We start from the raw sequence: 13,561 nt of genomic DNA on the forward strand, positions 1-13,561 counted from the left end.
GAGCGAGGACACGTTCAAACACTGTTTGTTTCTGTCTATGCAACCTATTAAACCAATAAAACAGCTTACGAGGGTCAATAGGTATTTAATGCGCCGATTGACCTTTCAGCGATTCGCGAAGCTACACTTTTCGTCTGTTGTAATCCATATTTTTCAAAATAGAAAAATACCAAAAAAGCGGTTTTATAAATTATCTTATTTTTATAAATAGAAAGCATATAAATCTATTTTTTGGCTCTAAATTAAAACAAAAAGACAGGATACACAAAAAATAAAAAAAAGTTATCGATACGATAGACTCTTGAATAATTAATGAAAATCGAGTTTCGAAACAGCTTTTTTTAACTTTCACTAAAATTATACGAGGAAGTCTCGTGTGAAAAAAAATCTGATAAATTGTACTTGACCATTAACGACGTGTACTTGTCTTGCTGCTCATTAACAGAAATTACATCATATATTATATGTATAAAGTCATGTATAGGAGGTCAGCAAAATAAGGCTGCATAGTTGCTCGTGCCGACTTTAGTTGTACTTTTATTAGACATATGTAAAGATTCGCGTATCATTGAGAATAATGTGTAAAAATAATATTAGTATTCAATAGCGTAAGACTTCTTTCCGGCCGTTTTCTCTTTACATTATCGCGTGTTGTACGCTATTAGTATTTTTAAACTAAATCGCAATATTTCATATTGATTTCATATGTATCTCTCTATCTATCTTATTATAATTCTTATTTTAAAATAATTTTTTTTTAGAATAGAAACTTTATTGCATCACACATACAATGCTGTAAAGAGAAATTTATCGTGATTTTTTTTTTATTAAAACAAATGTTTGTTTTCTTTTGTTATCGTTTCTATATATATTTCTATAGATTTTTTCAGAAAGAAAATTTCGTATTTTTAAATATAGAGGATTCTTTTTTTCTTGATTAAGTGTCATTCGCAGAAAATTAAACATGCAATAAATAAGTGTCATTACACCAGTATTAGACAATTTAAAATATATTGCAATATATTTTAGCTGTACATATACATATACACACAACTTTGAACTTTATATATGCAATAAAACTCGTTAATTTTATCCATAATATGACTTAGGTTTATGGCGCTTTCAGTATTTTGACTTTTCGAAGATAAACTTATGGATCGTTCGTATTTTGCAGCACGTTAGCAACATTTTCAATTATAGTCTCGCTCTTTTCTGAAGTATTGGCTTTCGGCGCCAGTCGGGCTAAAGTTCAAGCGATAAAGTCTATCTTGGCGCGACATTTGTTTGTATCGTAAGCGCGTTATAACGAGCGATTTTTCGCCAAAAAACCAGCGCGAGAATCAAGAAATAATAATAATAATTTGCAGCTAGTGATATGGCTTAAGGAATTAAGTGTAGCTTTATTGCTGTCAGCAAAATTATGCATTCTTTTTAAATAATTGTGATTTACGTTGCACATTGTTATCATTGTCACTAGATAAACATTTTTATGAAAGCAATTGAAAAATAAGTCGTTTGGCGTTAAGTCGTTTGGTGCTTTCTCAAGATGTTTGCATTTTAGATCGCGAAGAATCTCTGTGACGAAGCCGAAAATTTCAATCATGCGACTCATCTCAAATATTTGACAAGTTAAACAACCTGAGTATGTACCATATTGTTTCTGGCTTTAGAGTAATAGCTAAGAATAACAGTTTAAAAATCAACTAATGCTTGACAGTCGAAGAATCCGAAAAATATAAAATTTCATAGAAACTACATATAATCCATTTAATCGCGTATGTTTAATTTCAACAAGACTGACTGATAGTATCAACACAGCTATTATTGCCATGCGCGTAATTCCGTGAAGAAAGGTTTCTGCGAGAATACATCTCACTATGCAACGGTACGCAATCATAGCTAGTAAACACTCAAGTGTTAACTTGAGACCTCGCTGATACTTTTATGTCTGAAGGCAAACGGACTATCTATGACGAATGAACATTTGATTCGCGTCCGGATAGGATTCATTATTAACGACACGAGTCGTCATACCTCACGCGATGCACTTGACGTAGTTATATTGATCAACAAGAACTGATAAAAATTATTAAACACAATATTTAAAGCAAATTGTATATCATTCATATTACATGCAACAATTTGTGAAAAATTCACGAGACCTTTTTGAATCGATTAGGATTATTTACAGATCTACAGATTTGCAAAGTAGGAAGAGAAGTTACAATTTAGTATATAACTTTTCTTGCCGGTACTTTGAAAATATGTAAATTTTAAAGTTTCGAACTTTATGATTTTAGAAATGAGTAACGCGTGTATATAATCTTTGTATCTCCTGAAATTGTTTTCAACTATAATATTTTTTTGCATAACAAGATTCATGCAAAAGGTACATTATGCGACATTAAATGGAGCGATTATGTGTAATTGACCGTTTTTAATATTTACTAGAATCATTTCGTGCGTCACGGAAATTATCTATCAGAAATCACTCAAGAAACTCGTAAACTTCAATTATATTACGAATAAATATGTATGTAATCTAGAGATGGTCGTATTTGAAGGACAAGGTAAACAAATTGTATCATATACGTTCGCAATAAGTGCGAAATGACGTTATTACGCTAACGAGATTCACAAAAACAATTATAAGAGATTGGCTTACTCAATCTTCTAATTATCATACGATAGCAAATATCTCACAATCTCACGTGAATCTCACGACGGAGTCTAATGGAATTTTTTTTTATATGTTTTGTGTGCTGAAGATTTTTCTTAAATGCACAAGCAATTACCTTTCACTCTCCTCGATTTTTCAAGGGAAGGAAACTACATTTTTTATCTTAACGTGATAATGCTTCCGATACTTATTTCTCATGGAAAGTCTAGTCATGGAAAGTTATGAATTGTGTCATGTCGCATATTTATCATTAAATCACTATTTTATGTTAGAGATTTACACCTATACATATTTTGAATTTAAATTTTATTTATATATATATTTTTATCATTACTTCTTCGTTATTTACTTTCGTTTATGTGTCATCGCTCATCGCACATCGATCCGATCAATCATATCAAGAGAATATCAAGAGTTAACATAATTTTTCATATAATTTGCCGTTCATTTTTATCATAAGTCACGATGCTGCAATTCGAATTTAAAAGGTTAAAAGTTAATGTATGGTTTTAATAATAGAAGCAGTATTTAGCAATATCTCGTTAAGATTTGTCAAAATTTTTTACGTTTAATCAATCGAATTGTTGTTGACTTTCGAAATCGTTGCGTTAATACGTAAATGGAGAGTTCTCGGAGATGCGCAGTACTACATTTGTATTATAATTTGCTTTGGTGAGTCGAGGTTGAAAGAGGCTACGATTGGTGCTGTTCTACGAACTGTTCAATGCATGAGTGTTAAAGGCATGAATTTGCAACTTGTGTCTTCTCTTCGCTTCTCTTCGCTTCTCTTCGCTTCTCGAGTCTATTAGTTAAAAGAATAGAAAGAATGGGGGAATATAGAAGAATAGGAAATGAGCCTAAATGACGTGAGACAATCCCTTTTTCGCGCGATAAGAGTCAAAATATATTTACACATGCAGACACGTCCTACTTTATTCAATTTCAATAAAATAAGAATATGAATGAAATGAAACACGCTTTTATTTTTTCATGTTCAATCTAATTTAATTTGTTTACTTGTTTTATAAGTTTCGAAATTGTTATATAATTAAAGCTGCGATTAAAAAATAATCGTATAATAAGTAAAATGCTATTTAAAAAAAAATTAATTAAAAATTTTTATTAAATACTTAAAGGCAATTGCACATTCATTATCAGTTAATAGATTCCAATGTCTATTAATTAATAGGGTAAAAAATCTTCATATTTTGAAATAGCGTTTTTACTTATCTAGATATTAATCACTGCTTCTATTGTATCATTTATTGCTTTCGCACGAATGCACACGTGCATAAGCAAATAAAAGTCTAGACGTTGCTAATGTAATCAAATAACTTGATTGGATAAATATGTGATTGAATAAATTTTTTGCGATATTTAATCAGACATCTGTAAGATCACTGCACCATAGATATTCTGCATTTTAATATTTAAATCTTGAAATGAACTTTAATTATAATTATTATTTATTTATTATTTAATTATAATATTTAATTATAATATTTAATTATAATATTTAATTATAATATTTAATTATAATATTTAATTATAATTATCATTTATTTTACTACTATGCATCTTGACGTAAGATTTCAGATTTATCGTTTATAATAAAAAGTAAAAATATTTGAATAATATTCTCATATTCTAATTCTGTAAGAAAGAGCATTCTTTGAATTATTGTAGTATCCACTGCTATTATCATATTATCATTTGACTTTTCAATTCTTCCTCGAGATCGTAAGTCACGCTATCGACACGATATGATAGCATGAGAACGATTATATATAATCGTTATTATCATAAGATCGTTATCAAATAATCGTTTCTATCATAAGATAGAATAAGAGATAAAGTGTTGGATAAAATCTCTCATTGATTTAATATATCTCTTTAAGCCCGACAATAATACAATTTTTTTCTAATATTTTTTATAACATAAGTAAAGAAAATTCGGATTAAATTAGAACAAATTTCAAAAATCCAGTTCTTTATAATCATCTCTCATTTAAAAAAAAAAATAAGAAACAAAAAGATCGCTAACGCAATGTACGGTATTATGCGGTACCGTAACATTTTACATCTTCGTCGAGACACGATTGCCTTTGTACGAGGAAATCCCGAACTCGCATTTGTTCGAGTTGTCTTTTTTTTTTTTTTTTTTTGCTATGAAACATGTTACTGGCGCAAACGAGTTAACACGTGGACCATCTCCTCGTGCGACCGTGCGTTCGTTCCAACGTACATCTGGTAAACGCAATTGCGCCGAGATCGCCGGCACGCATACCTGCGCATGGACTGACGTCGGTCAGTCGAGTCTGTCGAGCTCGTCCGAAGGCCGCCGAGGGACTCGGCCTTATATAAAGCCGACCGGCCGATGGATCATGTATTCATTCGCAGACCTTGCGACGTCTCGATTCATTAAGCTCTTGAGATTACGTTTTAGTCAGCCAATTGACTATCCAATTGATTTTTGGTCCCGCGAGACAGTCGGTGTGACATCTGTCACGTAAAAAGTGCAGAGTATCAAGTGCCATTGAACTAAGAGTTGATTTTTAAACGGTTTGAGCGGGCTCGGTGTGAAGCACGAACAACTCCTCTTCGAACTCTTCAGATTTTGTAGGAGAGACCAGCCATGTATACGAATCCGTTCAACCGCAAACACAGTACGATCCGCCAGATGCTGGATCGTCTGTTGGACCCGACGAAGAAGACGATTAGAAGATCGGAGAGTGTCTCAAGCTCCAGTAGCAACGACAGCTCGAAGGGCCACGGATCTTTCGGCCGTTGTTACTCTTTGGCGCATAGTCATCGAGGTAATCTTCCATGGGGCAGGAAATAATCTCTTCGTAAAGAGAATCCTTGCACACAGAAGCTGAAGAGCAGTATCCGTGCCATGTCGATGTTTAAATTATACGAACGATCTTCTTGTTGTGAGCTTTTGCTCTTACCTTATCGGCAGTAACATCTGCATCGTTCTGTATCTTCTTGGATGAATCGAAGCAATCGAGAGGAAAGGCAGTACATCTGATCTCTCTTATAAACTGCACTTCGCTCGTCGAGATGACTCGTTTCTCTTACGCCAGTGACACTTAAGAAGAATTAGTCGAAAATAACGGACAATAGAGAAGAAGCTCGAGGAAAAGCCATCGTCAGGATCCTGAAAGAAGTACAGGCACTCAAGGAATCCGAAGACGACAGTTAATCGATTATCATTATGCGATTGGATCCACAGCGAAGATATTTCTGGGAAAGAGAATTATTCCTTTTTTACTGTCAAGAAACAGCAGAATATTTTTTTTCTGGATTTTTTCATATTATTTATAAGTTGCCTCTACAACCCAGCGAACGATTTAATTGTATCGTAGTATTTAAACATAACGAATATTCATAAAAGAACTCATTATCGTGATTCCCCGCAGTGCCATTATTAGGTAGGGCCTAAGATCGGAATGCCTAGGTCTACGAGAAATGTCAGAAAGGACAACCGGACCTTTGTCTCGTTGGAGGGTAGCCGTCAATCTTAGATCACTAGTCAAAACCAGTATTAGTTATCAATTGTGTCATGGAATCGACGCGACGTCGCAATTCGCAATATAATATGTTACATAAATTTCGCATTTTCATATAATTTATTTCAATCGTTTTTTGTATGATATAACTGAAATAAATGTTAATTATTTTTTAAAATATTTCCGTTTGATAACATTCCTACATCTCCTCTCCTCCCTTTATTGCGCCATTCAGACTCGTTGTTCTCTCAATTGTTCCATCGTTAATTGCAACAGTTGTACTTGCGTATATAAGAGATACATATTTCGATTTAATGAAAAGGAAAAATATTATGACACACTTTGCAGTTATCTTTGCCGTCATGAAAGTCGGCCGATCTCTAAATCTATAATCATGCAATTCATTGGAGGAAATATTGAAAACTACTTTTATAAATATTCATTTACTGATAAATTAGTAGAAATTTTTTATAAATTATAAACATATCTTATTTTAATATTATTATGTATTTTAATAGTATAATTAATTTTATAAATTTTTATAAATTTGTATTATTTTTTTAAATTATTGAGTTATTTCCATATTAAAAATATTTCCATAAAAATAAATTTTTACATTCAGATGTCTTTAGATCAGATATTACAAATTTAAATCACGCCTTATTATACGTATAATTAACAAAAGGAAATCGGAAATAACATAAATGAGAATTTAGAAAGTACTAAAATCATTGATTGTATCATATATATATAAATTTAGCAGAAATTATAAACTTACAATATATTTTATTTATTCTTAAATTTATTTGATATTTTATTGTATATTATATCACGTATTAAAAACAATTATCTTTTTCTTAAATTTATTTTACTTTTGTTATACTGTTCATTTGTATATATACGTCACTTTATCACATATATATAGTTAATAATGCAATATATGTGTTTGACTTAATTGTCAAGTCAGAATGTAAGACGATTTTTTTTCACCTAATATATGTTAGAAATTATATGTCGAATATATATATTTGATTATTTTTTCGTTAAAATAATTATTGTACTAAAATTTTAATTGTAACATGATATATAGCTTTGTTGGAGTTTTAGTTGCAATCTTTGGATACATATGAATTTATATCGCAGGATTTATATATATACATATAAGTATATCGGTTGTATATTATTTATCACGAGTCATACCATGATACCGTTGTTTTATTCCACAAAAACATTCTTCGAAGATATGTTTTCATAAAATTGCCTCTGTACATTTTTTCTTTATTTTTATTTCAAATTAAAATGTGCTACATTTTTATTTTAATTTTATTCTAACAAAGTATTTCTTTTTTCTTTGCAGGCATCAAGACGCAACTATTTTTCCGAGTCTATTATTCTTACTTTGTAATCATTTTTTCGATTATAAAGATCAACTTGATTACTTCGATCGGAAGTTATCATTGTGGTGTACTTTTTCATAAATTCAAAGTCCGATGTCTCCATAGGCGTTATAAATCTGATTCACAATGCTGCGTAGAAATGTTCCAGTTGGCCTTACGATAAATATCAGGTAAGAATAGCAATAGAAGAAAATAAAAGTAGGACAAAGACGGTTTTATTATGATTGGAATTTGATCGAAACTCGAAGGACAATAGAAAAAATTACAATTTGCGTTATTCATTTAGGTTTAGAAAAATAATTAAATTGATTACGATACAATGGTAATATGTTTGATTCAAAACGGTACCATTAATTGGCTGATGAAAATGTTCACGAACGGGTCTTATCTTAAAACAGATAAATGAAGATGTAAACGAGAGAGTTTACACAGTCGAATCATTAACGATGCCTAGTCAGTTGCACGATAATCTCATTAAATTTATTCTTATATAGCGTTATTTATTAATAAGTTATTAATATTCTCATTTGATTTTATAAAATAATTGTTACATAATTTTATACGTAACAATAGAACTATTTTACAAAGACAATACTAACTTAAAACTTTTAAAAAATCTATTATTATAATGCATTTATCTTCTCTCTTTCATTCTGTTACTATGGTGCAATCATGCTATTTACAATGATGTCGTATATTTGCATCATTACCCTGATGTTAATTATATGAAGAATATTCTAAATTTTTATAGATTATAAAATAAGCTTAATATATTATTATACTTTAAATAATTGTCTTTTTAATTATCTAAATGCTATCCTATTTTACATAACTGAAGTAAAATAACATATATCTTTTATTACTTATTTATTATTCGTTCTATTATATCTTATTGTTAGTCGGACAAATAAATGTGTCATTCTCGTAATTAAAAATATGTGCCAATGCGTTTTTCCTACAGGGTATTTATGACTGAAAACATAATTTGCTTATACACGTTGCAACATCGGAACTTGTTTCATAAAGTTTCAAAACAAACAATGAGTAGAATTTGCAAAAATATTGTTAATTAATTTGATCATGGTATAAATTCCGTAATTTCTGACTTATTGCGTACATGATCTGCATGCATGATTTTATCGCGTCTAAAGTTTAATTCACAGAATTATTTAATTTTTTTTCGATAAGAGGTCAATGTCTGGAAATATGAATACAGGTTATTCCCAAGCACTAGCGGATCCTGACGTCGATAATGGGGGGGGTTTTGCAAAATTATTTTATTTAATATTTTTGGTTTCATGATTAGATTTATTTATTCCAAGATCAACGACGTCGATAGCTCTTTAATGTTTGTTTTTCTTTACTTATATTTTTTAAACAAATTCAGCAAAACTTTCTTTTAATTTCCAAGGGGGAGGGTTTTAACCCCAAAATCCCCCCCCAGGATCCGCTAATGTTCCCAAGATAATTTAGAAAGAGGGATGTCCAGTTATTATTTAAATATGAATTAAAAATGAAGGATAAGTTAGTCGAGGGGTATATTTATAGACTTAAAAAGTTCTCTTGCCTAATGGGGGGTATTATTATATATACATTGTATATACATATAATATATTGTATATATATATTATATATTGAGCATTTTAATGTCATTTATTAATAATTTAGAAACGTGAAAGATAGTGTAAATTTTATACGATATATAAAATACACATTGAACAAAAATAAATATTCAAGAATCTTTTAACGTATTTTAATAACTTCTGACAAATTTCACTTTAATGTAGTATAATATAATATAATATTTAATGTAACATATTTATTGTATATTTAGCGGAGGAAGAAGGGTGGGGGTATATATGAAGAAGACGATTTTCTATAACCGATATATGTATAAATAAGTTATTGTTAGCCGAAATTAGATTCCATATATAGTCATCTATAGATATTTATAGATGGTGCCGTCGATAATCGGAATAAATTATTCATGATTTTCGGCGCATCATTTTTGCACTTTCAAGCCGCGCATGCAATGTCGCTAAAATTAGATTAAAATCAATTAATATTCACGGTATAGTATCTTCTTTTATGTTGCCCTCTTAAAGTTCGCATACGCTAACTGTACATTTTCGCTGACGTGTTTTATTTGTGATTCATAATCTAACAGAATCAAAATTGATCAAGAAAAAAGAAAAATTCAGAAAAAAATTCGAAAAACTTCCCTTTTTCTTTATTTGATGATAGAAAAAATATTTGGTAATATATATAGCTCTGTGTATAATGTATATTCCACAGATTGTGGAGTAAAAACCTATTATGTGTATATACATATGTAACATGCGTGGATGAAATACTTATAATTTTTAAGACTTATTGAAAAATTCTAAAGAATTCTCGATAATTTAATTCAATGTAACTTATGACTGTAAAAACTCTCATACTGACATACGTTTATAAATGTCACTGCAAATTTATATGTGATAAAAATTTCAAGTTGCATTCTTTTTGAATTATATATGATATGTTGTTTTTGGCACTATAACTTATAAAGTCATTTGTTCTACAATTTTTTAGACTTACATTTTTATATATATGTATATAACATATGTATATATAACATGCATATATAACATATGTATATATAACAGGTTATTATAGGAATTATTTAAAAACCACGAATACTATATTATATTCTGGAAAAAATTGCTAGTCAACTTAGCATAAATGAAGAATACAAGAATTAAGTTCCGTTTTTTATAAATAAATCTTGTTTATTTTTAATATTACGTAGAAATTATTTTTGAGCGTTGAGGTCTTTTAAGACATTTTCATTTAATATCTACTTTTATCGTCTTTGATATAATCGAAAGAAAGAGAGGGGGGGAGAGGTAAGAGAAGGCAAAATAAATATACCTCTGTCATATACATATATTGCTATTTTCTGTTTGTTTTTCAATTTCTTCAACTTGACATACAAACTTAATCAAACAAACAATACAAATTATATTATCTTCACCTCTATTGGGCTTTGAGCAATATTAAATAGATTATATTAATGTCCAAAAAATTATTATATCTCTTGCAGAAAACGTTAGAATCTGCTTAGAATCTAAGATGTCGAAAGCTTTATATAATGAGTAGCTTAAATCGAAGAATCAGACATTGATCATCTTAAATGAGGAGATATTTATTACAGATAGAATAACGGTAAATTTCTTAACGACATGTGTGTTTGTAAAGTGAGAAGAGATCAGTGACGTTTGCACAAATGTAAATGAAAATCTCGGAGAAAGAACTCGGCGATGTGTGCTTTCTTTAAGCGCCAGTCCGACTTCTCTCTTGATCCTCTCACAAAGATTTCTCCCACTAATCGCCGCAGGAGCAATTCTTCCGGACGATCACGAAGAGATCGGGCCGAGATTATATCCACTTATATTAACGCTTTGCCGCAATGCACGTTACTTACGGTAAAATCTGGCACAAACATTCCTGGCGAAATTTTTAACACTGCTGTCTAATGATTTATCTAACGGATACGAGATCTTTGTGAGAAATTTCGAGATAAACACGCGATTTACATATTATTTTACACAACGCGATTTATTTTATTATTTTGTTTGTTCCTACAAGTTAATTTTATACAAATCGTAAATCTTGAGATTTCTTATTCGCCAATTCAACTTCAATACATTTTTTATTAGCAAAAAAAAGTTAGTGAAAGCCTTTTATTTTAATTATATTTTTTATTAGAGGAATATTAAAATTTCATTTTGGGAAAAAATATATGTATAATAAAATTGGATAATTAAAAATCATCCCTTACATTTTGTTAACGTACTAAATAATAATAATTATTATTACTCTATACATTCCTTATGCGTAATAATGATAAATTTATGAACTCTGAGAAGTCTCAAGAATTTACAAAAGAATTTACATAACGTAATATGGAAGGCCTTGCTCTATTCGCATTACTCTACTCTTGTTTACGGCTTATCGTTATCTACACTTCCACTTCATAAGAAAATTAACTAATACACATTTCTGTAATTAATCTATAAGATAATATATTATCAGTTAGATTTAAGTCAAACATGAGAATAATATGAGCTGCGTAATAAGAGAATTTCCACACATGTTCATATAAATTCGAATTTATAAACAATAGTAAAAAATTAATCAAATTGGGGGCGTGAAGGAAATTCTATCTAAATTGAAATGCGCAGGTGAATGACCGAATATTTCGTAACGAAATTGCACACCAAGCGATAAGTTGATTTTTGCTTAATTGACGGCATTTCGGAGTCACGGTCAAGTTCTTGAAAGATCATGCTAAGACCTTGACATACTCGTTCTCCTTCCTCGATTGACGCATAATAGCAACCAGGTAAAACCGCTCGTTAACTCGTATTTTTAAACAGCTTTCAGGGTCTAGTACATTTTTCTTACAAGAATATGTGTGAGAAAGTTCAAAGTATGATCGAGTAAAATTTGCGCGCAATTTATAACTGCGATTCGACGATGCGGATACTTCGAATCGATTAGGGTCAATTTGAATAGATTGAAAGACGCATTTAATTGGCTGGTGGCGTCAAATTTTTTTTTTTTTTTTCCAATCTCAATATTAGCGAAATTAAGACTTGGCACAAGATAAAAGAAACGTAAACTCTTATTGTAACTTCCCAAAAGTTTTGGAAATGCTTGGAAATTTCCGGTTCACGCGAGATCGAATGATTTATGTCACATTAAGTTCTTTGAAAGAGCAGATACGAGGAAGTTTAGAAATAAACGATTCTCATGATTTTTGCGAAATTGCAGAAACAGAAATAAGATACAAAAAATGGAAAATTATAGGCTATCGTTTTCTCTTGACAGTCACTAATCTTGTTAGTAGTATTAAAATAAATAGATCACTTGAGTTGAATGTTTGTCAGACCTTGATATTGACGTAGCTCATCAATCACAAGGCTGAATGTGTTTGTTAAATAGAAACATTAAATAATAATTGTATTTTTAGAAATAAAAACAATAAATTTAAAACGAAATTTTTTTGATACTTTTTTGTAAAAAATTTATTTATTTATTAGTTTAATTTTAATTGCAGGATTTTTTAAATACATTAGAATTAATTACGGTCGTTAAGTTTGCATCTGCCATTTGCCTATTTTAGCGACATATTTGTTACAGAAATGTGGGAAGAACATACAATTAGTAATTCAGGGAAATCCTTCGGACGCGTATGTAAATTTAAGATTTTCTGATATATATGATGACATATACATACACATTATGACGCATACATATACATATGTGTGTGTGTGTACACATATCTAAAAAAAATCCATATATTCTTTGTTAACTATTAACCAGATATTCCGCAAATATATTCTGGCTTTCGCCATAACAGGCATTCCGGTTCGTCTGGGTTATTTATAAACTTCGTTAATATAATATAATTTCGTAATATAAATGTTCTGTTCAAGCAATTTTCTCCATCTCCTTCCCCCCTTTCTCCGCCAAAATATGCAAATTTCCTACGCGCACAAATAAATTCTATTACTATTATTTCTCTTAAAACTTTGGAAATATCGCAGTTGCAAATAAATTTGATATTATTCTACTCAATGCACACACACACACACACACATATATATATAATTCACTTTTTTATTTAAGATTTTTTCTAATGAAAAAATTGTATAGACTATAAATTGTTTTTAAAAAATTTCAGTAAGTTGCATATTGTATAAATAATGAATATAATATAAATAATATATAAATAATGAATAAATTAACGATATATATATTTATTATTGCTTAAAAAAACGAATAAAATAGTTTTTTATTTATAAATGAATTTATTACATATTAAAATATTCGTCTGAATTTATTTGGAAAATTTGAAAACATTATTTTATTTATGTTATTTGATTACTTAGTACATTTTTGTCAAATAATACATTTATCTATAA

Source organism: Prenolepis imparis, unplaced genomic scaffold (genome assembly GCF_030444845.1).
Source record: "Prenolepis imparis isolate NDT839.2.m4 unplaced genomic scaffold, iyPreImpa1.0 SCAF_4, whole genome shotgun sequence".
Taxonomy (NCBI): Eukaryota; Metazoa; Arthropoda; class Insecta; order Hymenoptera; family Formicidae; genus Prenolepis; species Prenolepis imparis.